Source organism: Rosa chinensis, chromosome 6, assembly GCF_002994745.2.
Source record: "Rosa chinensis cultivar Old Blush chromosome 6, RchiOBHm-V2, whole genome shotgun sequence".
Classification (NCBI taxonomy): domain Eukaryota; kingdom Viridiplantae; phylum Streptophyta; class Magnoliopsida; order Rosales; family Rosaceae; genus Rosa; species Rosa chinensis.
The window spans coordinates 38,467,648-38,495,522 of record NC_037093.1 but is presented as its reverse complement, the minus strand read 5'-3'; the positions used below and the strand labels follow the sequence as shown (position 1 = coordinate 38,495,522).

The window sequence follows — 27,875 nt, the reverse complement described above, 5'->3', positions numbered from 1 at the left end:
AAGCCTCTGCCATAGCTGATAATTTGTGCCATCAAGTGTAACACCAAAGCTGGAGTTATCAGTCACGTTTTGAACAACAACAACATCACGAGGAGTAGAAGAGGAGCCTCCATTTCCTTCTTCATTGACCAACGGATTAAGGGTTAATTCTCCTTCCATTTTTCCTTCTTCAACCAGTAAATTTCAACAAACAAAAAAGGGAAGAGAGGTTGACGGCGAGGTATGGGAATTTTAGGGTTTTAGGGCGAAAGGAAAAGAGGACAAAGACAAAGGACAAACTCTCAAGGAGTACAAAGATAAATTTGCAGTGGAAACAAATGAGACAGAGTCCAAATGATCTCTGCTCTGATATCAAGTCAAACAGAACAAAGGCAAAGAGAAAGATTGAGAATTTCTGATGTATTGATCTTCTTCAAAGATGGAGTACATATACAAAGTATACACATTCGTAATAGGAAACTAATTGTACCATGATATTCTCCCCCTTAACTACATAATATTCTCCTTAACTATACAATCCTAATTATACTACAATTCCTACAATTATGGAGAGTGACTCACGCCAACAAAACTCTGTTCGTGTTCGATTTCCACTAGGCTTAGATCCACCAGACTCGTTTCTTGAGGTTGCTCACACATGACGACTCAACCTGCGCCAACTGAGTCAGTAGCTGCAACAGTACGGACTTCGTCTTTGACGACCGTTTTCTTTGGGTCAATGAAAACTCTAGCCTCCTACATATTTCATTCTTCATTTTTGTTTGATTCTTGAATTTGTTTATCTGGATGCTCAAGATGATTGCGAATTTGCAAGAAATCATTGATGGGTTTTTCATGGCATGGGATGATGGGTCTGGGAATTGGAGACAGAAAATTAGCTCATTTTTTGTTTTGTTTGATTTTTGAGACAATGTTTTGTGTGTTTCAAGAAAGGTACAGTACATGTATTTGATTTTGTTTCACTTTACTTCAAGTTCAGATTAGGTATCCAATTACTGAAGCTACACTGCACTCTTATTCTTTAGGTTCAGATTTGCATGCTCATTTCAAATTAGGGCTGTTTTGAATCTGATGCTTGATCTCTGATTTTTTTTGGAATATCTTTGATTTGTATTGTTTATGATGGTGAATGGTATTGTTTTTTAAATTTCTGATTGAATTAGGCTTCATTTGTTTGTGGAAATGCGAAAAGCGGGAGTGAGGGTGGACACTTTGCCATGGTTTTCTTGTTCAGTGGGTGTGCTCGATTGGGCAACATTGAGATTCGGCTGAATGGACATGGGTTGATGGTGAAGGTGGGGTTGAGTTCTAGTGTCAAGTCGTGCAGTGAAGCTATGGAATGGTTGAACATATGCACCAGTCACTATGCATAACTTTGGCTTCATTACCAAAGCCTACACGAGTTTACTGTGGTCACGAGGTAATTAAAACAAGAGTCATACGTTTTTGCTTCTTTGGAATGGGTAAGTAGGATGATAAAGACGAGTACAATTTTCGATATAAAAAAATCTAATTGTTAATGTCTAAGATTTAGCGGTGGCCAAATCTTACTCAACGCGGGTCCGAGGGGCGAACTGCTACTTGTGATATTCTTGTTGCTTATGGTATCTGTCAAATGAAATACAAAGGGCGTCAGAGGGAGACCGTGGTTGGCGGTCTTCTCTTCTCCGATACCTAAATTAGTCAATGTATTTATGTTGACAGAATAACGTTAGGTAAGTCCTAAATGCGTAATTAATAAGAAGAGAGGAGTGGACCTTTTATAGGTGGGGAAGAGACTGACCTCTTCCTTGTTTTTGATGTGGGACTGATATGCTTCAATTCTCAGCTTCTGATGCTTCAGCGAGATGAACTTGGCGCGGAGCGTCAGCGGTGATCTAGGGATAAGCCTGGGCTCAGGTGATAGCCTGTTTGGTTGTGTTTCCTTAGGTCACACCCTCGATAGTTGTTGGTACCGCTGGTGGCAGTATGAGCATGGCTCATTGTAGCTAATTATGCTTAGACAAATGCTCATGTAAGTACACTAATATTCCATCAAATTAACTATTTTATTTATTTATTTATTTTTAGCAGGGTTTCATAATATCAAAAATGGGGATATTTTAGATTCATTTGAGCAGTAGTAGATAACAAGTTTTTTTTTGTGCTAAATACTGTTTAGTCCCTGAACTTTTGCTAAAAAAACGATTCAGTCCCTCGCCTTTTAATTTGACACGTTTACTCCTTGTTCTTTCAATTTTACATCCAATAGGTCCATTCCGTTACACACAGTTAAATTGTGTCGTTAACTTCCTATTTTAAGGATAAAATTACTATCATAGCCCTGACTTTATCTTTCATTAATTTTTTTAATTGTTTTTATTCTTCTCTTTTATTTTTTCTTTCTTTAATTTTTTAATTGTTTTATTCTTCTCTTTTATTTTTTTCTTCTGATTCATACCAATAAAATTACTAATTATTTTTATTCTTCTCTCTGTTCAAGTAAACCATAATTTGTGTTTGGCCTAAACTCTAGGTTACTTGCTCTAGTGGTAATAGGATTAAATTATAAGGATCTAGATTCCTATTCAATGTACGATTACTTTCCTTGTATGATTGAGATTCTATGCATTGTAATCCTCTATATAAAGAGCCCCTATTATCAATGAGAATACACAGCAAATTCCTCTCAAATTCAGTTTCTGTAAAACACTCTTTAATTTTTTTTAATTATTTTTATTCTTCTCTTTAATTTTCTTCTCTTTTAAGGATAAAAATTACTATTATAGTCCCTTCCTTGTTTCTTGTGTTATGACTAATTTTATTGGGTGTTTGGGTGAGCCGGAGAAGAGATTAATTTGTTGCTTGACGCCAAGAAAATTAGTCATAACTTTTAATACGACTTTTTAATTTTTTTAAATTGTTATTATTCTTCTCTTATTTTTTCTTCTGATTCGCATTAATAAAATTACCAATTTTTTTTAGTTGTTTTTATTCTTTTCTTTTATTGGTGCCAATCAGAAGAAAAAATTAAAGAGAAGAATAAAAATAATTTTAAAAAATTGTAATTTTATTGGTGCTAATCAGAAGAAAAAATAAAAGAGAAGAATAAAAATAATTAAAAAAATTAATAAAAGTCATATTAAAATTTATGACTAATTTTATTGGCCTCAAGCAGCAAATTAATTTCTTCTGCGGCTCACCCAAACACCCCATAAAATTAGTCATAATAGACGAAATAAGGAGTAAACATGTCAAATTAAAGAGAAGAATAAAAAAAAAATTAAAGAGAAGAATTAAAATAATTTAAAAAATTAAAGAGAAGAATAAAAATAATTAAAAAATAGTAATTTTATTGGTATGAATCAGAAGAAAAAAATAAAAGAGAAGAATAAAAACAATTAAAAAAATAAAAGAGAAGAATAAAAACAATTAAAAAAATTAAAGAAAGAGAAAGTCAGGGCTATGATAGTAATTTTATCCTTAAAATAGAAGTTAATGGTAAAATTTAACGGAGTGTAACGGAATTAACCTATTAAGTGTAAAACTGAAAGAATAAGGAGTAAACGAGTCAAATTAAAAGGTGAGGGACTGAAGTGTTTTTTCAGCAAAAATTCAGGGACTAAACAGTATTTAGCCCTTTTTTATGACAAAAAAAAAAAAAAAAAAAAACAACAACAACTAAAGGACAAAACCTCTGCTAACACCCCCTCCGAGCTAATCCAAATGGAACGCTGGGGACACAGAAATAGGTAAACAGTGAAACCAAACCGAAGAATTCTGAGACCTCTGAGCTGCCAATGTTAATTGATCAACGACAAAGTTGGCTTCGCTATATATATGACGGAAAATAACCGACTATAGCTGACGAGTGAGAATCTGGACATCCTAAATCAATGTTCGAAGTTGCCAAGGTAGTTGACAAGCACCACAGACACAGTCCATAACAAGTTGGAGTAGGTTGTTTAACGCGGGAATATTTTCAACTGCAAGTATGAATATATATATATATATATATATATATATATATATGAGGAACAAAATATAGGATTGATGATGTTTTTAATAATCATCTCGAAACGTTAGGCCATGTTTGTTTCACCGGACTGTCATACCTCGCCTTAATTTTTATAAGAGTCCTGGACTCCTCAAGTCTGGATTATGCTATATTATTCCCTAACCCATGTTTGGTCAATCAGGACTAAAACTAGAGCCAACACCATCGACCTGAAGATCTGGGCGCATTAGCTGGGCTTGATCTATCTTGTCGTCACCGACGTTTCTCTTTCCTCGGCTGGCCTAGTTGCTGGTTGTGGAGTGAGAATCATACCTCAAAAATCTGGGTTCTCCTGCAGTTTCTACATAAATTCCGGGGCAGCTCCGACAATGTTTTGAGGTGCATAAGGTATGAAAGTTGATTTACTCTTCGTGTTCTACATGCTAGCGTACATGATTTTTGAATTTGATAAAATTTTGGAAGATTTGATTTCTGGGTATTCGGCCACCGTCGTCGCTACAACCTTAGGTGGCGGTGGTTCAGGGTTCAATTAGGGATAGAAAATGAGGTGTGCTTGTGTTTAATCTCATAATTGGTGAAAGTTGCTAAGAAGGAGAGCAGAACGAGAATTTTTAGTAGAAGGTGAGAAGGAGAGCTTCCATAATCCCATGATTTTTTGGGGGTTTATGGTAGAAGGTGTTAGATAGAATTTGGGACTCTAGAGTCTCATTTAAAACAGTCCTGGTTGTTGCCAAACATGGGATTAGTGTAACACAAGCTGATAAGGATGTCCAATCCCATGTAACAAACACCACCTTAGTGTACTAGGCCACGTAGTTTTGCATATAAGCGGTGCTTATAGGACACAACTTTCGATGTACTTGCATGGATGAATTCGAGTTATTTATGCTGTTGCCAAATTCGACATATCACAGCTTATCATCTCTGCCATACTTATTGTTGTATTGTTCCAATATACAGTGAAGAACTTGCAGCCTCGTTTGGTTCACGGAAGGGAAATCAATTCCCCTGTCTTTCCCATGGGGAAGGGAAACTAAAGGTCATGTCAGGTTTCCTTTCCGCTGTTTGGTAAAGCAAGGAAAGTATTCAGAAAAGACCATTTGATTTCCCTTCCAGTGTTTGGTTGGTGCAGGAAAGGAAAGTAAAAGTATATCAATGTTTCAATAATGTCCTTATATTTTAAAATAAAAACAACATCATAAAAATTCAAAACTGTTAAAGGAAAAGCATATTATGTGCTTTCGTCAAAGTGATTGACGAAGAGGGAATCAAGGAATTAGCTATTACCATAAATCAGCAAGGATTACAGATCAATCAGCATTTAATGTCATCATTGTAATTGATATTTCCGTTGTAATTCTCTCCATATATAAAGGGATAATGAAATGAAATGAGTAGACCAATTCCAATTCTCAATTTACTTTTACACGTTATCAGCACACTAAGAGCTAATAGCTAAGAGGAAAAATGAAAAAAAAAAAAAAAAAAACTAGTTTCGAAAGATAAAAACCCAAACGCTAAAAAAAAAAAACTTTTCTTTTGCCGTCACCAACCAAAAAAAAAATTCCCGTGTAGCAGCCCCGCGCCAGCAGCCTCCACCCTTGGTCTCGATCCCATCAACCCCCACCGACCTCCAGCCTAGCCCAGGCCAGCATACTCGCAGATCCCAGCGCGTCTCAGCCTAGCATACTGGTAGCCTCAGCCCAGCATCAACAGCCCTGCGCCCCGAGCCTACCGCCCAACCCACAACTACCCAACCCCGCTCCCTGAGCCTGCTGCACGACCCGCCTGCACCACACTGCTGCTGCATCCCACGGGCCTCACCTAGCGTCTCGGCCTTGCGCACGTCCTCGCACTGCCAAGAGCAAATTGCTCTCGGCACCCAACACGTTGATCAAGACCATCCATCATCTTTAGCATCGAGTTGATTCTGGCTTGAATCCATAACCAGCTACCCAGTATCATCAACAACACCGGTGACCCACCATTCCAGCCTCGGCCCAACATCCAGACTCCCCAAGGAGCACCATCGCTGCAAATACCCATCTATAATCCAGAAAGAAAAAGACGCGAAGGAGGAAGAAGAGAGAAAAACAAAGGTGACCCGGCCCAAAGAAAAACAAAAAAAGAGAAATAAAAGAAGCGGCCCAGAAAAAAAAAATCCTACCCATATAAAAAAATGAAAGTCGGGCCCTGAGTGGTGACGCAGCCCAGCACAAACAAAATATTAAAAAAAAACATGCCCTGTGGACAAGAAAATAGAAAAGAAAAGAAAAAACAACAAGGTTTTGTGGCCCACTGCTGAAAAAAGAAGAAGTGGAAGGCCCAGTTTTTCTCAAATCCAATAACATCGCTACGCACGCCTGCATTAACACGCACGTGCGCTAAGATCGTTTTGTTTTTCTTGAAATCATGTATGTTCTATTTTAATTTCGTACTCTAGTATTTAATTGTTTATAATTAGAACCTTTGAGCATGTTTAGTCAGATAATATTAATCCTTTTAAGCATGCCTTATTATTTTAATTTATGTTTTATATGATTATTTTTAAGCATGATTTATATATCTTACTGTTTACATTTTTTTTTTTTTGTAAATTTTCAAGCATGCCATGTGAATTTTACGTAATTATGTTTAAGTATGTTTTAATTATGCTATTGTTTGTACTTTATTTTGAACATACCATATATGTTTTGTTAAATATTATTTATGAAACTTTGAGCATGTTTTGTAATTTTTATTTATGCTTATATAATTATGTCTACGCATGCTTTACATTATGCTATTGTTTATATTTTATTTTACGCATGATATATTATTGCTATTATTATGTGTAACATATATTTTGTTGTATATTTGTGAATTTTGAGCATGCTATGTTTTATTTATTATTAAATGTGCTATGGTTATTTTTAGAATGCAACATATAAATTCCGTTTTGCCATGATAATGAAAATTCATGCACATTATACATACACACTTACCGTGATAAAGCATTTTCACATTGCATCGAGAAAAAAAAAATGTGACCATTACGAATCTTGTTCTTGAAATCTAATTCATATTGTTGGAAAATAACTCACGTGGATGTCTTTATGACTGCGTAATTTATTTCTTCTCTCTTGTTTATATAGATGGCTGATCCAACTCGACCTGAATTTGACATTTTGGACTCAGAAGGACTTGAGTACCACCGTTGGGTTTCTGATGTAGAAACTGCCTTTGTGGCAAAAGACTACACTGCCACCATCAAAACTCCCACTAACCCCAAAGATGATGGATCGTCTGATAAGGTGAAAGCAAATGCCTTAATCTTTTTGAGGCGACATATTGATCCTAGCCTACGATGGGAGTACCTTCAGTTGAAGACACCCAAAGAACTGTGAGATGCCCTTAAGGGACGTTTTGGGAACATTCATGACACCCTGCTCCCAGAACTGACCGTTCAGTGGAATGAAATCCGCTTGCTTGACTACAAAAGCGTCAATGACTTCAACAAGGACATGTTGCGCCTAAAGGCACGTCTAAATTTATGTGGAAAGGAACTCACAGAAGATGATATGATCCAGAAGACTCTTTCTACTTTTCTTACTTCAGCACTTATACTAGTGAACCAGTGTAGGCTGGAGTATGACAACAAAAGAATCACAACCTTCAATAAGCTGATCAACCTACTGCAAGTGGCTGAGAAGCATAATGAGGTTCTTTTGAACAACAATTCCAGGCCTGTTGCGACAAAGAAAATTTCCGAGGCTACTTATGGCAAAGTGAAAGGTGGAAAGAACCCCAATGCAAAAAGGGTTGGACGTGCTGATCCCTACCCACGTGGCAACAAAGAGACATAGTGGTCGTGGTATGGGCCATGGAGTCCCTCCAAATGTATGGCACAGAGATGGTGGTGCTGGTCGTAGTGGTCATGGAAACAAGGTGCAAATGGCACCTAAGAACCTTTCAGTCAAACAGGATAGAGTTGGCAATGAACCATGCTATAAGTGTGGAGTCATTGGGGATTGGTACAAGAACTGCCAAGCAAGCAACAGAACTGTTACAAGAGGTATAGGGAGTCTAAAGAACAAGAGGCTTACTATATGGAAGAAGGAGACCATGTACCAGACATCAACCTCACAATTGCAGTCTTTAATGGCAACAAGGAACTTGCTCAGTCAATCGATGCCCCATATTTTGACTGACCTGCTTTATTTATTTTATTTTCAAAAAATAGTTGTGAAGGCATAATGCCTCATGATTAATTAAACTATTACTTGGTCTTAAAGTTTATTTCAATAATGGTTTGATGAATTAGATTTCTGAACAAAACCTTGATTTGAATATCGTTGGCATATTCATAAATTTCAGATTTTATTCTGAAGCATTGAATGTATTCGATTTCTATTTACTACACATATTTACATGGTTCGAAATAGCACTATAAAAATGTAAAGCAATACATTTAGAGAAAAAATTATTAGAATGAAAAGATTATCATTCTACTAAAATAGAAATACTCTAAAGAATATGAGATATATTTTCTAAATTAATTAACAATACCTCCCATTTATTTGTAGGAATGAATCGAGGAGAACTTGAGTGCTTAGTTGATAGTGGGACTACCCACACCATATTAAGGAATAGGCAATTATTTATTGAATTAATAGCCCATAATTTCTCTGTGACTACTATGATTGGATCATCACAAGTAATAAAAGGGTGAGGAACTGCCAAATTTTTGCTGCCTAATGGCACAACATTTAAAGTCATAGACGCTCTATATGCACCAAGAGCTAATCGAACCTTGTTAAGTTTCAAGGATATTCGTGCCAACGGTTATCATTTAGAAACACACTGTGAGAATGGAACTGAATACATCTATATTACCTCTAATGAATGTGGAAGGAAACGCATTCTAGAGAAACTTATGAGTCAATCTAGTGGACTGTACCTCACTACGATTCGGATCATTGAATTGTATATTGTCACCAATAATAAAATGTGCGACACTGACTCATACAAGCTTTGGTATGACCGCCTACGGCACCCCTGTCGTGACATGATGACTCGTATTTTAAAGAACTCATATGGATGTCCCTTCTTTCGAGTGAAAAATAAAATAAGAGAAAAATCTGCCACACTGCAAGGTGTTGGTCATAGTACTGCTCAAATGTAGTCATTGCCTTCTGAAGTACCAGAAGCACTACCTCCCTCCCATTATGCCTCATCAAGTATTTTATAGGCACATCACTCATTTTACAAAGCTTGCTCTATAGCAAAAACAGGATCGAGACCTTCCTATGCTAAAGACACAAAACAAAACATTCCATTCTTACAAAGGATACAAAGAAATATATGTGGACCTATCCATCCAAAATGCAGACCATTCAAGTACTTTACGGTTCTGGTGGATGCTTCGACATGCTGGTCATATGTCGCTTTATTGTCCACAAGAAATGCTTCATTTACAAAACTCCTAGCACAAATTATACGTTTAAAGGCTCACCACCCTTATCACCCTATCAAGTCTATAAGGCTTGATAACGCTGGAGAGTTTACATCAAAAGCATTTGATGATTATTGCTATTGGGATCGATATAGAGCATCCTGTACCCCATGTGCATACACAAAATGGTCTCGCAGAAGCCACCATCAAAAGGCTACAAATGGTGGCTAGGGCACTGGTTATGCGCACCAACCTGTCTATATCTGCCTGGGGTTATGCAATATTGCACGCAGCTTTACTTATTCATTTCAGACCCACTGCTAGCCAATCATTTTCTGCGTACCAGTTGGTAACTGGATATGAGCCTGACATTTCACACTTACGCATATTTGGTTGCGCAGTATATGTGCCTATTGCCCCCCCCCCCCCTCCCCCACAGCGCACCAAAATGGGTACTCTGAGGAGATTAGGTATTTATGTTGGATACAAATCTTCAACGATTGTCCGCTATTTGGAACCCTTGACAGACGATCTCTTTACCGCTAGATTTATGGATTGTCACTTTGAAGAGACAGTCTTCCTGTCGTTAGGGGGAGATAGGAAAAAGGATTTTCCAACAGAACAACAGGATTTTCCATGGTTTGTCCCCACTCTTTCTTATTTTGATCCCCGCACTTCACAATGTGAAAATGAAGTGAAAAGAATAATCGATCTCCATAGCGTAGCAGATTCGATGCCTGATGCGTTTACTGATATCACAAATGTGACGAGATTACATATACCAGCTGCAAATGTGCCTGCAATGTTAGAAGTCCCCAACAAGGGGCATGGTGCCGCAGATAGAGGCGCTGTAACCACCCTTAGTGGAGGTGTGGTTGTGGTTATGTCTCTCCAAAGGAAGAAGGGGAGGCCACTTGGTTCGATTAACACTTACCCAAGGAAGAAGATGGCGAGTAAGGCACAAACCGATCCATTAATCATCAATATAGAGAATCCTTCTCATGAGATTATCTCTTATTATAGCTATGTCCATGAATCAATACTGGAGGACGCTCCAATGATTGAAATGATTCCAGAGAACAAAGAAATCTCAATGGATTATGAGAGTGTCTATAAGTTGATGGAAAGATCTTCCATACACATTGATGAAGATTTGCATACACTGTTGCTCAAGAAATCATATAGCACGATGATATCGAACCACGCTCTGTTGCAAAATGTCAACAAAGAGCATATTGACCTAAATGGAAAGAAGCAATCCAGGCAGAACTAGATTCTCTACCAAAGAGACAGGTATTTGGTTCAGTGGTGCTAACCCCACCAAGTGTAAAGCATGTAGGACATAAATGGGTCTTTGTCAAAAAGCGTAATGAGAAGAATGAAGTCCTGAGGTACAAGGCTCGCCTTATGGCGTAAGGTTTCTCACAACGCCCTGGAATTGACTACGAGGAGACATACTCTCCCGTAATGGACATTATAACGTTCCGCTACTTAGTTAGCTTGGTAGTTTCCAAAGGACTAGAAATGCAGCTTATGGATGTGGTTACTGCATATTTCTATTGGGATCTTGATTCAGAGATATATATGAAAGTGCCTGATGGCCTTACATTACCCAAGTCAAGTGATTCTAAATCACGGAGTGCTTTTACAATTAGGTTGAAACGCTCACTTTACAGATTGAAACAATCTGGGCGGATGTGGTATACCCGTCTAAGTGACTACTTGATCGGGAAGGGATATAAGAACGATGAACTATGCCCATGCGTATTCATAAAGAAACAAGTTCCAGATTTGCAAGTGTAGATGTATATGTCGATGATATGAACATAATAGGTAGTCTTGATGAAATAAGAGAAACCGCGAGCTACTTGAAATCCGAATTTGAGATGAAGGATCTTCGGAAAACTCGATTCTTTTTAGGCCTTAAACTAGAACACTGAGTTTTTGGAATACTAATCCACCAGTCTGCATATGTCTAAAAGATGCTCAGGCGATTTAACATGGACAAAGCGCATCCTGCTAGCACTCCCGTGATCGGTCAAAGTTTGGTTGCAAAGAAAGATCCATTTCGTCCAAAGGAAGATGACAAAGAGGTGTGGGAGCTGAAATTCTCTATCTAAGTGCAATAGGCACATTATTGTACTTAGCCCAATGTACTCGACCAGACATTGCATTCTCAGTGAATTTGTTAGCTAGATTTAGCTCAGCACCAACGTAGAGTCATTGGAATGGTATCAAGAACATTTTCTGATACCTAAAAGGAACCATTGACTTGGGACTGTTCTTTCCCTACAGAGAGACAAGAGGGACTGTAGATGGAACTGCAATCCCTAAAGGAAATGTTGATGGAGAAAGCGACACTCACTACACGGAAACCCCAAATGATGTTTTGGTTGGTTTTGCTGATGCTGGGTACCTCTCTGATCCACATAAAATCGTTCCCAAACTAGTTATGTATTTACCATTGGGAACACGGCGATATCTTGGAGATCAACCAAGCAAACCCTTGTGGCTACCTCCTCGAACCATTCAGAGATCATTGCTCTACATGAGGCGGTTCGTGAGTGTGTACGGTTAAGAGCTATCATTACACATATTTGAGGGACTAGTGGTTTGAGTTCTACCACTGAAGAGCCTACTTGCATTTTTGAAGATAATGCAGCTTGCATCGAATATGAAGCTAGGATATATCAAGGGTGATAATACAAAACACATATCGCCAAAGTTTTTCTACAATCAGCAACAACAAGCCCTCGTCAAGATTCAAGTGAATCAAGTAAGGTCTGAGGAGAATGTGGCAGATTTGTTCACTAAATCATTGCCTAAGGCCATATTTGATAAACATGTGAAAATCATAGGAATGCGAAGACTTTCCAAGCTCCCTTGATTAATGTAAGGATCAGGGAGAGTCTAACACACACATGTCATCCTCAAATGTAAAATGTGTGTTGTGCTCTTTTCCTTTTAACCAGGGTGTATTTTTTGTCCCACAGGGTTTTTATTGTTACTTGGCAAGGTTTTTAGTGAGGCAACAACTCATGCACCATTTCGTCTTTGACTTGGCACAAGGGAGAGTGTTAAAGGAAAAGCATATTATGTGCCTTCGTCAAAGTGACTGACGGAGAGGGAATCAAGGAATTAGCGATTACCATCAATCAACAAGGATTACGGATCAATCAGCATTTAATGTCATCATTGTAATTGATCTTTCCGTTATAATTCTCTCCCTATATAAAGGGACAATGAAATGAAATGAGTAAACCAATTCCAATTCTCAATTTACTTTCACAAAAAGTACACCAATTTTTTATGCAAGAGAGGTTATTGTTGTCCAAAAATTTTCTAATAAATGCTGGAAAATGGGAAGGAAAAATCAATCCCATGGGGTCTGAGTGGAATGATTTTCCCCCTACTTTCCCCTCTGCCAGGAAAGTATTTTCGGAGTTTGTGGTTACCAAACAAAGGAAAGTAATGACTTTCCTTTCCTGAGTTCTCAATTCTGCGAACTAAACGAGGCCATACAGTTACAGTTACCGAATAATGTTAATAAAATTTTTATTATGAGGCAATAAAAGTTTTATTGAGCCTCAGTAAAATAAATAATCATTTTAATGAAGAGGAAAACACAAGTTAGTGATTACTCACCCTCATTAAATTTTTATTGGGGGTCAATAAACTTTTATTGGGGATCAATAAACCTCTTAATACATTCTAAAACTTTTATAATATATTCAACGATCTCTCCATAGACCTCCGGTGACCTCCAACAACCAGCGAACTTTGGTGAGGTTCCCGCAAACTCTCTGTCTACAAACTTTTGTTGGCTTTAATTTGGGGCAATAAAACTTTTATTGGCTTTTGTTGGGGTAAAAAATTTATGGGAGCTTCTATTCATACCTCTAAAATTGGCATTTGGACCTCCCCACTTAATACACCTCCAACTTACTTTTACAAATAACTAATATGATTTTTGCACCTCCCTAATTTTCCCACAATGCCCACTGTCTAATAAAATCTATAAAAGCCACGTTTATTTATTTATTTATTTATTTCAAGAGAATGACCTCGAAGTCCATCCCCATGAATCAAAGTCGCCACAACAAGCATGTGATCCATGAACTCAAGGACATGCAGTATATATAATTTCTGTAGTCAAAGCGTCTTTATCGTCTACATACTTTTCTATAGAGACGGTTCTCTTCTTCTCCGTTAAATCATTTATTTCCTTTCTTTCCAAAAGTATGATCCAACTCTGCATGCTTCTCTTCAAATTTCTTGTTAATAGCATTTAGCTTTTCTAACAGTCATGTCATTTAATTTGTCTTCATCATCATCATCATCAAAAGCTCGGTTAATTTTTTTCATTTTTTTTTTCAAATCCAACATCTTCTAGAAGATCAAATGAGGGCTCCTGTTGTTCCTGAATGACTCCATAGTTAGCAGGATCATTTGGATCATAGGCTTCAGAGAAACAAAAACAATCCCATGAGATTTGATATATAGCTCAAAGCTATTTGCAACAAAAAAAAGCTTATGGGTTTTGCCATTTAAATTTGTTGGTAGGGCTGTTATGGAACTCATTGAAACCCAAACAACATCACCATAATTCATCGAAATTATATTCTCAGTCAACTTCTCTATGTGGGATTGTTTCTAGATTTTCATTCTTTTATGGACATTACCAAAAAAAAAATCAAAGCAAGAGGAAGACAAGGGGAAAGTTTATTTTCTCCCCAAAAAAAGAGATTTTTTTTTTCTTCCTCCTCTTTTGTGTTTTTATTGGTCATTTAATATGAGTTGACAAAGTCAACTAACACTTGAAAAAAAAAAAAAGGTCTAAATACTAATTTTGGAGGTATGAATAGAACTTCTCAATTTTTATTAGTTTTTATTGGGGGGGGGGGTTATAAAACTTTTATTAACTTTTAATAACCTTCATCTCCGATGACCTCCCCGTGGACATCCAGTGACCTCCGACGAGGGTCTCGTCTTCGGCGAAGATCTTGCAAAGTCCGGTAAATTTTTGGGAAAGTCCCTAAGGATTCGACAAACTTTCTAGCGACCTCACTCACCTTCTCTCCCACTTTATCTTTATGTGAGAAAGAGGAAGATCAAAATATCCCAAAACATATTAGGTATTAGCGAACAAAATCAATTATCTTATGGATAATGAAGAAATTCATAAATTTGGTGGAGGAAGAGAGAATAATTTTTCTAAAATTAGGATATTTTGACATTTTCCCTTATCAAAATCCATTTGAGATTTTTTTTTAGGGGAAAGGAAGATATATTCCTGTGATCAAAAAGATCATACGACAGTACAAGGTCAAGCTAGGAGATCCGAAGATCACCCATTACATTCGTTGCTCAAGTAGTGCACCGACTACACATTAAAATGACTACTAGCCTAGACTACTCCGCCTTGTTCAATAAGAAGCTACAACACCAAAGAACCAGTACATCCGCCTAAGACCTTCTTGGTGTACATCAGTACTGACCCGTAGACACATTGTAACAACCCAAAGAAACAAGGTATACAGGGCCAAGGCCCACTGCACCCATCAGTAAAGATGGAGCTTTATTACACAAAATAAAATAACAGACAAAAAAATAAAATTGGGCCCAAAGCAAAGCCCAGACCCAAGCACTCAAACCCTAGCCCAACTCCAAGTTGCAGCAGCCACCACGCCTCCACCACGTTGATGAGACCCTAGCCACCGCCACGAGTAGACGTCGGACGACCATCCACCCCGCCAGCATCGCCAGTACGCCGACAAGACACCCCACCTCCCCCAAAACACCTCCTCCCCGCATGGTTTCGAAGCACCCATACCAGATCGGAAAACTCTGATCCAAAACGAGCCCGTCAAATCCCCACCTCACGCCTTCCTGCCAGTGGCTGCCGTCGATCAAGGGAAGAGAACGTCGAAACCACCAGTCTGCCACCGCTAGAGCCTCCCAACGATCAAAAGTCGCAGACCCACCACAGGCTTGCAAGCTTGTCAAGGTCCAAGCCACGCCGCCACAGCACAGTCTGAGAACGACCATCAAAACATCCCCGCCCGGCCGCACTCACCATTTACTGACAAGGCTAATAGCCTGGTGCGGCACGGGAGCCGCCGGACGAGAGCCTCCAAGCTTTCCGAAGGAAACCTAGCCGCCCTCTGTGAGAGAGAGAGAGAGAGAGAGAGAGAGAGAGAGAGAGAGAGAGAGAGAGAGAAGGTCTAATGAATAGGAGAACTATTTTCAATATCAAAATCTATTTGAGATTGACAGGGTTTTGTGTGTGAATATGTTTGTATTGTAGCATCCCTTTTTCATAGCTTTATACCAACTGACTTTAGGTCTTTGAACACAGGAAAAAGTTGGACGTACATGACTCCAGAATAAACAAAAAGAAAATTAAGTTGGAAGAAAAGAAGAAAAAAAATACAAGAGAAGGGTGGTGAGACAGACACATACTAGTAGTCTTTGGTTTTATCGTGTAAGACCCAATTTATACTCCATACTCCATATTGGACGCAATCCAGAAAATTCAAAGGTCGCTCTTCCATATGGAGCACTACCCTACACACAACACTGACTTGGCCTCTCTCAATTACACACGCAAGACATAGCAGCTAGCTTTGATTCTCTATCCATTTATATTTGATAAATATATCGATTTGTCGAAAAAAGATTTTTTTTTTTTTATGACATAATAAACAAAGCATTAATGTATAGGATATTGCTAGTGATGCAAAGTGGTATTGCGAAGGGCATTTTATGAGGAGGATGTGTGGCCCACAGTGTGGGGATTTAATGAAGGTTTGGGTGTTGGGTTGGGGATGCGGTTGAGCTATGACACCAGGGGCCGCCCTGGGGGTGTTCAAGTAGAGCAGCCGCACAAGGCCTCCAATTTTCGAAGGCCTCGGAATTCAATTTTGTAATGGCTTTTGATAAAATATATTCATCAAGAATGTTAAAAGCTATTGAACTGCTGTTCAGTTCAGTTGGCAACTCTACCTGAAGGTAATTGGCTTGGTTGGTCTTGGGTTCAAAAGGTGCTTAGCTCTGGTTAATTTTTTGTTTTCCTTTTTTCTGATCTTCTCTCTTCTTTTAATACTTTTTTCTTTTTTTTCTTTTTTCTTTTCATTACTACGGTCTCTCTACTTTGTTCTTTGATCTTGTGTTATGTTGCTTGATTTTTTTTTTCCTTTCAATTTTTCCTTCCTTGTTTATGTTTTTAGGCCTCCATTATTTTTTTCTTCTATTTATACCAAATATTTTTTCTTCATTCTTCTAATTGAGATCATGATTAATAAGATATCATTTAAATTTTCGCACTAGGCCTCTTAATTTTCAGGACCGGCCCTGTATGACACCGTGACCAAACAGATCATGCCCTCTTAGATAAAATTGTAATGGTTTCCATTTTTTGGGATGGAAAATAAATACAAGGAAAGTAGGCTTTTGTTTCTGGGGAATGCTTGTGCAGCAAAAACAGGATGGTATAAGAAGAGAATCATGTCCATTTTACTTGTCCAATCTAATAAAACCGCACTACTGCTAGACAGAATCAAGAAGCAATGGTCTTTTATATCAATTCTTGTTTTAGTTTTGGAAAATTTGATGAAGAATTTGTTACTTTACGGGTTGAAAAACTGAGTGATCTGCTGTTCATGATGATGCCTGAGTGTCAAAGATCACTTCTTCCCTTGACAATGAAACGGTCTTTGCTACTAGAAATTGTTTAATGAAAATTTTGAAGTATTCAAATCAATATTTAGTTGCTGTCAAACGCTTGAGTAGTTTGAATTGACAAGAATAATGTAGCAGTATGTGAGAAACAGAAATGAACCGAATGGAACGGTACCCATCTCCAACACTTGTTCCGTGTTTTCTTACTCGTTTTAACAATTCAATCCAGTTGAATTGAAGAGATTTAGGGCTGCCACTAGTGAAAGCTATCGGAAATCTTGAGTTAGGCTCTTGGAATCTTGAATAGGTTGATGATATTCTTTCTCTCATGTACTGATTGAGGCCTTGAAATTAAAAGTGCTTGATTTGGGTACCATCTCTTGAAGTATCCAAAGCTATTTTTGTATATAAGCTAGGTCTCTAAAGCATGAAAAACTCAAATATGGCTGCAACTTTTCTTTTCCTTCTTCTTCTTCTTCAAGTTGCAGCTGCTCAACAAGGGAATATCAGCCTAGGTGCTTCTCTATATCCCAATAACAACTCATATTGGTTATCGAATTCGGGTCAGTTTGCCTTTGGCTTCTACGGGCAAGGAAATGACCTAGCTGTAGGCATCTGGTTTGAGAAAACCAATCCGAAAACAGTCATCTGGACAGCAAATCGTGATGCTGTTAAACAAGAGCCGCTTCCTAATGATGTTCAATTGACTGTGAGGGACAGTGGAGTTGATCGAGCTCAGTTCAACCAGCAAGAATGCCTTCCTTATACCAATTTCAAATTCTTCCCAGCTTGCTGTCGATCAGGGCCTCCATGCTTGATTCAGGTAACTTGGTCCTCTACAATTCTGATTCAAACATCATTTGGCAGACTTTTGATATTCCAACAGATACCATTGTATCCGGGCAGCGTCTGTTGGCTGGAACAAAGCTCATCTCCTCCATATCAAAGACGAATCACGCAAGTGGAAGATTTAAAGTGGTCATGCAAAGAGATGGCAACTTGGTTCAATATCCAAATATTGATCAATTTACATTGAGTTCTGATGAATATTCTTATTGGAACCCGGGGACATTCAGTGCTGGGAACAATGTGTCCCTCAATCTTGATCAAAATGGGGGGCTCTATCTTCTTAATTCCACTGGTTTAAAGATAAGAAGTTTTCCACTTAAGAATGGCCTTTCTATGTATCGTAGCTATCGCCTGACGATTGATGCTGATGGAATACTCCGGTTGTACTCCTACAGTTTGGTTAAGAATAATTCTTGGTCAATTGAGTGGTCACCAACTGATGGTAAATGTGCTCCTATTGGCCTTTGTGGCCTAAATTCTTACTGTGTTCTTGTGGATCAGGAATCTTCTTGTGTATGTCTCCCTGGTTTCGTTTTCATCGACGAGGGCCAAAAATATTTAGGCTGCAAGAGAAACTTGAGTACAATTGGTTGCAAAGGTGAGAATGAAACTTCATATTCTATTGTTGATGTCAATAACATAAATTGGGAAAGCACTCCATACTCTGTTCTATCATTGGATAAGACTGCTTGTAAAGAGGACTGTTTGATGGATTGTAACTGTGAAGCTGCGATATTTACGGACCAGCAGTGCAGAAAACAAAAGCTCCCTCTAAGATTTGGAAGAACTCCCCAACGCGCTGTGGTGACAACCTTTGTCAAAAAGGGTACTACTGATGAGAGTTCAGGTGTAAAATGGTTGAGCAAGGAAAGAAAAAATGTTGACAGTGTCAAATTTATCAGCAGCATTGCAACTTTAACTTTTTCACTAGTTATTATGGCAATTACAGGTGTTGTTATATATAGATATCGTGTTTGGGATTACCGAAAGGTTACAAATTCTGCTGGTGAAGGGTTAATTGAAGGTGTTACACTGCGGTCATATACATATTGTGAACTTGAAAAGGCAACCAAAGGCTTCACCAATCAAGTGGGAAAAGGAGCTTTTGGGACAGTTTTTAAAGGGGTGATTGGTGGGAGAGAAGTGGCAATCAAGCAACTAGAGACAGTGGTGGATGAAGGGGAGCGAGAGTTTCGTAATGAGATGAATGCAATTGGGAGAACTCACCACAAGAATCTAGTGAAATTGCTTGGCTACTGTCATGATGGAACAAACAAGCTTCTGGTTTACGAGTACATGACCAACTGCTCACATGCGAATTTCTTTTTCAAATTGCATGGATGGAAGGCCAACTTGGGAAGAAAGAGTCAGTACAGCCCTCAATGTAGCTCAAGGTATACTATATCTACATGAAGAGTGTGAGACACAGATCATTCATTGTGACATCAAACCAAAAAATATACTGATGACTGAGCAGAAATGTGCAAAGCTTGCTGATTTCGGATTAGCCAAGCTGTTGAAAGCTGACCAATCCAGGACATATACTGGCTTCAGAGGAACCAGGGGTTATGTTGCACCTGAGTGGCACAGGAACATGTCGATAACAGTGAAAGCGGACGTGTACAGCTTCGGGATTGTATTGTTGGAGATCATATGCTGTCAAAGAGGTTCCACCATGGACATACCTGAGGATCTATTAACTCTTGAGAATTGGATGTACCATTGTTTGGAGGCCAATGAACTGGATAAGCTAGTGAAGGATGATGATGAGATTGACACGAGCAAACTACGGGAGATGGTTAAGCTTGGTCTTTGCTGCATCCAAGAGGAACCATCATTACGCCCTTTGATGACGAAGGTGGTACTAATGCTGGAAGGGATACTAGAGATACCATCCCCTCCAAATTCTTTTAGTTCCAGACATGACTAAGCCTTGCACTAACTAGACAACATCTAGAGTCGCCAATTGTGTATTTTGCTGATTAGTATACCTGTCTATTAATTTAGTTTCGCCATCTACTTTTTATTGTTTGCTTTGTTTTGTGTTACATTTGCTCTTCATATATTATTGCTACAAGATGATAAGGATAAAATGAGTAAAGAGCTCTCTGAACCGTGTAGTAAGGTTCCCATAACACGGCTTTCCCACTTGAGTTACCTTAGCCCTAGGGGCACAAGCTATTTTATTAGTAGTTTAGGGACACAAATGATTGTAGGTATAAAGTTCAGGGTGGTAAAAGGATTTTAGAAACTAAATTACTAGACAAGTATAATAATCAGTTTTGAAATATTTGAGCGGAATTCCATTTGAGCTATTTGGTGTAAGCAATTTCTCCAACTTTGAAACATTTAGTTCATTAAAGTTATATATATATATATATATATATATATATATATATATATATATTTGTATTATACTATAATGAAATTTTAAAGATAAAGTTCATGACAATGAGTTAAGTGTTAATCAAAGGTGTTGGATCTATAATAATTCGTTATTATTTTCCGAGGATTTTCCGAAATTTATTCGGTAGTTGTTGGTACGAGTACGTAGTTCGGATATGAAGTGGAAGTATTTCGGACGAATAAATTCTCGTAATGTTTTATTTTCGAGGGGTCAAAAGGTTGACTTTTTATTCGTTGGGTTTCTCCAAAAATTCCTTCACAAAAGTCGCAGGGCAAGTCGATACAAGTTTGTGGACATGTGGCACGCGTAAATCGCAGTTCGTATGAAAAAGTTATAGTAAGCGGAAGTTATTTCCAATTTCAGAAATTTTGTATAAATAGAAAGTTTCTGAAAATAGTTCACACAAACCGAGACATTCCATTTTTACCAAATTCCAAAAAAAATCAGATCCTCTCTTCTCTCTCTTCGAAGCCCTTGACCCGACCCAAACTCAAAAAACAGACCCGATCACCGTTTCCTTTTTCGGCGACACCAGACCATTGTACCTGCCCAGAATTGTTCCTCTCCTCTGTCCGGTCTTCTCTGCGGTGGTCTCTAGAGGTGATCCTCACTTACGGTGGCACATCAAAGGGGTAAAGTCGAGCAACTGCGGACCTGATCTGTTCTCCTTGCTCAGGCAACGGCAAGGCTCGAAACCGGTCTTGTTTTACTTGTGGAAGCATCCTTTTTCGACCCTAGGTGGAGGTGTTGAACGGTTTTCACCAGAGGAGCTTCAACTCACAATGAATAGTGATTTTTGGCTTGTGACAGCGATCTAGGCCGAGTTGGCTCAAACCCTAGGCATTAAAGTTGATCCTTCTGTTGAGCTCTCCAAGTTGGACGGTCAGATTGAGCTACTTTTGAGTTTGGCACGATAGCACATGGGGTGCACATGCAGCCGTCTGTGGCGGCACGTTAGGCCATGGTCGGGACAGGTTCTTTCACAGAATATCATCTACTCGTCGATACGAGCATTTTGATATATGGTTTGCAGCATTTGAAGATCGTATGAGCATGTTAGGGTTTTTAGTGGTTTTGATTATCTCGATTTTCGATCTGGGAGGATCCGACTGTTGGATCGGCTTGTCGTTTTGACATATTGATTGTAGAAGTATTCTGGAGACTTTGGTGGTCTCGGATGGAGTTTCGCCTCAATTGGTGTTACTTTCATGGTTTTAGTTCAAATGGGAGTTTAACTTTAATCGCTTTGTGTTTCGTGTACTGAGATGAGACTGTATGTGATTAGGTACTTGACTGACGAAATGATCTTGGACAGATATTTTGTCATTGTGTTATCTCAGTTCTGTAAGAAGAGGCAAAGGGATTCAGAGGTGAGTAATCTCACATTGTTAATTTACGAACGGAGTTACCTTAACGTTTTTGGGAGATATTTATTTAACTGCAAACTATAGTTGGTATTAGTAGCATTCCTGAGTGAATAAATATTTGTGTATATGACGGTGTGTGTGTGTGTGTGTATATATATATATATATACTGAGTCGTTCGAGAGCGGACGTCCGCAACCCAGAAAAAGTGCTGATGTCGCTCCTTCGGCCTCGATCGAGCTACGACGGCGCAGCGCGGCTTGCCTGAGGGACGCTGGGGGTCGTGCGGAGGGGTCTGTGGTCCTGTGGAGATGCCGGCGACGGTTCTGCAGTGCTGCACAGAACCTGCAACTGCAGGTGAGGTGGCTTCCCAGAAACCGACAAGCCCAAACTCCTCCGATGTCGAACGCCGCCCAGAAGAGGTCTGGGACGCCTCCAGCCTCCCTCCGGGCTTCGGCTAGCCCCGGGCCGCTGCGACAGCCTGGAAGGTGCCTGCTGCATCGACGTCCGCACTTTAGCGAAAGTGCGGGCGTTCGCTCTTGATCAGCCCTCATATATATATATATATATATATATATATATATATATATATATATATATATACATACAATTTATACAGATCCTATCCAGAGCGAGGCCTCGCTTTGAAATTTCAGAGCGAGGTTAGGGTTTAGGGTCACTTTTCGGTCGCATATCCACATCTCAACCGTTCAGTTTCTAAGTACTAATGTATAGATCATCTCTGCAAAATTTCAGCCAAATTGATGGTCGTTAAGGCATTGATAACTGCCTTAAAGCTACGGTTCAGGTTGGACAGATTCAGTCGTCCATTTGTTTAAGCGAGTTAGATACCTTAAAGACCATCAATTTCGTTGAAATTTTGCAGAGATGATCTATACATTAGTGCCTAGAAACTAAACGGTTGAGATGAAGATATGCGACCTAAAAGTGACCCTAAATCCTAACCTCGCTCTGAAATTTCAAAGCGAGGCCTCGCTCTGGATAAGATCTGTATATATATACACACACACACATTTCTTATCCGGAGCGTAGCTCCACTTTGAAATTAATGTGTGAAGTTCGAGTTTTTGGTCACTTTTCGGTCGCATATCCACATCTCGACTATTCAGTTTTTAGGTACTAGTGTATAGATCACCTCTGCAAATTTTCAGCCAAAATGATGATCGTTAAGGCATTGATAATTGCCTTAAAGCTAGTACGGTTCAGGTTGACAGATTCAGTCTGTCCATTGGTTTAAGCGAGTAAGATACCTTAACGATCATCAATTTGGCTGAAAATTTGCGGAGATGATCTATACAGTAGTACCTAAAAACTGAACGGTCGAGATGTGGATGTGCGACCGAAAAGTGACCGAAAACTCGAACTTCACACTTTAATTTCAAATCGAAGCTCCGCTCTGGATAAAATATATATGCATTGGTGATCTTGTTATGATACAAGCAATATGTGTGCATGGGTTCATTTATTGTTTTGGGGTATAACTTTCGGGAAACAATATATTGTGGGAAATGATATTTTCTATTGGTTTAAAACATGTTTGAGGATTTGGGAGTCACAGGTTGTGATTTCTCCTTTGAGTTTTAGGTAACATTTTCAGGTTCAGTGTGACCATTTTAAATGTTTTGATCTGACAATTGGTGGTATGAGGATTTGGGAGTCACAAGTTGTGATTTCTTCTTTTGAGATTTGGGTAACATTTTGGGTCCAGTGTGACTCGTTTGATGTTTTGATCTAAGGGTCAGGTTGGCCTAAGGATCCGAGGTCGCAGATTGTGACATCAGGCAATATATTAGGAATCACACCAAAATCGAAATAAATAGTACGGGTATCCAAAAAATATCTCGAAATTCTGACGAACTCGTCATGATGTGTAATTTATTGTCGTGTCTCAATCCTTATATTCGTTAATGGTTTTGCTATTCAATGTGCGGATTTAATAAAAATTAAAAAAAGACTTACTCGGTTGACAAATTAAGCAGATCCAACTCGAAACATAAACAAAATTAGATGCATTTTGGACTAGTAGCTTGAAATGATGTTATAAGCAAATCCAACGGTCGGTGTCTCATGTCTATGATCGATGATGATCCTGCCATTTGAAGTGTGTTATTATTAAAAATAGGGTTATTAAGCCTCATTCAGTTGACCAATTAGATTGAAGTCATAACCTTGTCGAAATTGGATGATTTTTGAACCCGAAGCCTAAAATAATATACTTTTCACATCTAATGATTGGTTTATGAAGTTTATGAGTTGTTGACGGTCTTTCCCTTTTTAGTGTGGAGTTGATAAAAATAAGGTTACTAAGCCTGATCCGGTTGACCGAGTGGATCAAAGTCATAACCCTGACGAAATTGGGTGATTTTTGGATACGAACCCTAAAATAATATAATTTTCACATCTAACGGTCGGTTTCTCAAGTCTATGATCAGTTGACGGTCTTGCCCTTTGAAGTATAGCTAATAAAAATAGGGTTATTAAGCCTGTTTCTATTGACCTTGCATATCGAACTCATAACCATGACAAAATTGGATGATATTTGAACCCGAAGCCTAAAATAATATAATTTTCACATCTAATGGTCGGTTTCTCAAGTCTATGATCCGTTGACAGTCATGCCCTTTCAAGTATAGTTAATAAAAATAGGGTTATTAAGCCTCACTGGGTTGACCGAGCGGATTGAAGTCATAACCACAATTAAATTGGATGATTTTTAGACTTGAAGCCTAAAATAATATAATTTTCACATCTAACTGTCGGTTTCTCAAGTCTATGATCCGTTGATGGTATTGCTCTTTGAAGTGTAGGTAATCAAAATAGAGTTATTAAGCCTCATTTGGTTGATGGATCGAACTCATAACTATGACGAAATTGGATGATTTTTGAACCCAAAACATAAAATAATGTACTTCTTACATCTAACGGTCGGTGCCCAAGGCCTAACATCCTTGAAAGCTATGGATTCGTCTTGATGCCCTCTTTCTATCCATGGAGATTTGAGTTAGATCCAACGATTATTTCTAGAAGTCTCGTACTAGGACGCTCGATTTACGAACGGTTTTCTGGGAGGCTATTCGTATTATTGAGAAGATAAGTATTCAGAATGCGAGTCGCGGTGTTACTAACTTTGAACAGTGTTGGATTTGAAGATCATATTTTAGGTAGGGTCTCTCGGAGAACATTTTCTATTAAATTGATAAATAGAATTATTATTGAAATTAGTGACTTATTTGACATTGGTCGAGTTAAGTCTTGAATATTACCGCTTTATAAAAACATGTGTTATAACGATTATGATGTCATTCATGACACATATGCATTGGGAAATGTTCATATAGATTTGTAAAAGAAGTTTGGAAGGATATGTAGAATATTGATTTGGATTACGGAAACAAATGCTTTTGTGTAGTTAAGCTTGACTCGTCTGGCCAAATTTCAGGCGGGCTAATAAAGCTGTACTATTTTGGTAATCAAGTTTAAGCAAGATGACTAGCAAAAAGGGAATTTGAATTGTTACTAGGTGTTAGATCATATATTCGAAACATCTAGAGTCACCCCCGGGTCGGTAAAATACATGATATGGGACATGTAGGCTATCTTGTTTTGATATATGGAGCAATGTTTTAAAAGGCTGAGGCGTAAGGCGTAAGCCTTACGTATAAATTAGTTGTATTTATGTATAGAACTAGTCTTATGTATAGAACATGTATTGTAACCAAGAAAACATGTATTGTAACCTACACAATTTGAAGGTATGTACAATTATAATACACAACCAGCTGGAAGAAATTAGAGTATTTACACTTGTAAGTAACCAATTAATGAAATGGAAGGTCCACAAAACAGAATCTGAACCTAAACAGAATGTTGTATATGACTTTACTGAACTATATGACAAATTCAAGTTGGCAAGAACTAAATGACTTTACCGAACTTATTCATAATCCAAGAACATTTTCCGATTTGTTCGAAATCCAAGTGTTCATATAGTTAACAACACTTGGAACTATATTCATTGATTTCATTCACACAAAAATTGAGATCGGCAGCAACAGCAAACAATTATAAGGTATCCAAATTCCAATTCCAATTGCACATAACAAAGAAACACAAAATCATCCAAAGAAAGCAAAGAAAGTTGAGAGAAAAGCATGATCATACCTTAAACTCCTTTTCCTCAAATCAAACTACAACTCTCCGACTCTCTTCAAATCGAACTTATTTCTTCTCCACTTCTGCAAATAGCCTCCTCTAGAACCAAATTCTTGAAAAAACTTATGGGCTCTTCATGATTTTATCAATTTTTCGAGTATGAGATTGGGATTGGCTGCTCTTGAGAGTGAAGAGTCAGGGAGGAGGCTGTTGAGAGTGAAGAGTCGGGGAGGAGGCTGCTAAGAGTGATTTGGGTCTTGGCTCGTGTTCAAAATGCTACCTAAATGAATCTAAACTCATAAAACACCAAAACGACGTCATTTTGGTGTTTGTAAAAAAAAAAAAAAAGTCCCAGGCATGCGCGCAGAACGCCTTGACGCGCGCTTCCTCCGCCTTCTGTGCCTTCATCTTCGCCTTCAGCACCTCTGCGCCTCATCTGCAAAACAGAGGGAATTTCTCTAACGCCTCACGCCTTTTAAGCATTAAGGCGCACCTGACGCGCACTTTTTAAAACATTGATATGGACTAACATGTAATTAAGTGAAACTCATTTGACATGCATCGTTTCTATTATTCATTTTTTGTAAGAATTTTTTGATAACTTGTTTGTGACTTCTAGATAATAATGACTTTAAAAAGTTTGGCTCTACTGAGCGTAACCTTACCCCTATAGACTTTTGTTCAGGTGTGACACAAGTTTCGAGAAGAATTAAGCAGGTTGAGTCTAGAATGAAGAGCCTATAAGGAAGAGTTTATTTACATTCTTCTTTGTGACACTCACACCTCAGATTTGACGTTAGGTGCTTAAAATTTACTGACACCAGGTCTGGGGCGTGACATGTACGATACGATGACACGTTTTCCCTTTGAAGAATGTGGTGAAAAAAAAAAAGGTAATTAAGTCTTAGTCGGCTGACCGAGTAGATCAAGGACATAACTATGATAGAATTGTTCGGGTTTTGAACCTGATGCCTAAAATAATATACTTGTCACATCGTAAGGATAGTGTCTCAAGTGTATAATCCGATCACACCCTTACCTTTTGAAGCGTGTAGTGAAAAAAAAAAAGGATTATTAGGTGTTAGTCGGTTAACTAAGTGGATTGAAGACATAACTATGAAGGAATTGTTCAAATTTTGAACTTGAAGCATAAAATGATGTACTTGTCACATCTAATGGATGGTGTCTCAAATGCAGGATCCAATGACGCTCTTCCCCTTTGAAGCTTGTTGTGAAAAAAATAGGGTTATTAAGTCTTAATTGGTTGACCGAGTTGGTGACATAACTATGAATGAATTGTCCGAATTTTGAACCCGAAGCATAAATAATGTACTTGTCACATCTAATGGACAGTATCACAAGTGTATGATTTGATGACGCCTTTGTCCTTTGAAGCTTGTAGTGAGAAAAAAATAGGGTTATTAAACCTTAATTTGTTGACTGAGTGGATCAAAGTTATATCTATGACAAAATTGTTCGAATTTTGAACCCGAAGCACTCAGTCATATCTATGACAGAATTGTCCAAGTTTTGAACCCGAAACCTAAAATAACGTACTTGTCATATTGAATAGACAGTGTCTCAAGTGTATGATCTGATTACTCCCTTGCCATTTGAGCGTGTAGTGAAAGAAAGAATAGGGTTATTAAGTCTTAGTTGGTTGACTGAGTGGATCGAAGAAACAACTATGATGGAATTGTCTGAGTTTTGAACTCGATGCCTAAAATAATGTACTTGTCACATCTAAGGGACGGTGTCTCAAGTGTACAATCTAATGATACCCTTCCCCTTTGAAGTGTGTAGTGATAAAAAAAAAAGGGTTATTAAGTCTTAATCAGTTGACCAAGTGGATCGAAGACATAACTATGACAGAATTATCTGTGTTTTGAACCCGATGCCTAAAATAATGTACTTGTCACATCCAACAGATGGTATCTCAAGTGAATGATTTGATGACGCCCTTGCTCTTT

The 27,875-nt window shown here is 38.3% G+C and overlaps 1 pseudogene; it reads left to right on the top strand.

Annotated features, from left to right (window-relative positions):
• Positions 1-17,553: 17,553 nt before the first annotated feature.
• Positions 17,554-19,890, top strand: LOC112171295 (annotated as a pseudogene).
• The last annotated feature ends 7,985 nt before the right edge of the window (positions 19,891-27,875 follow it).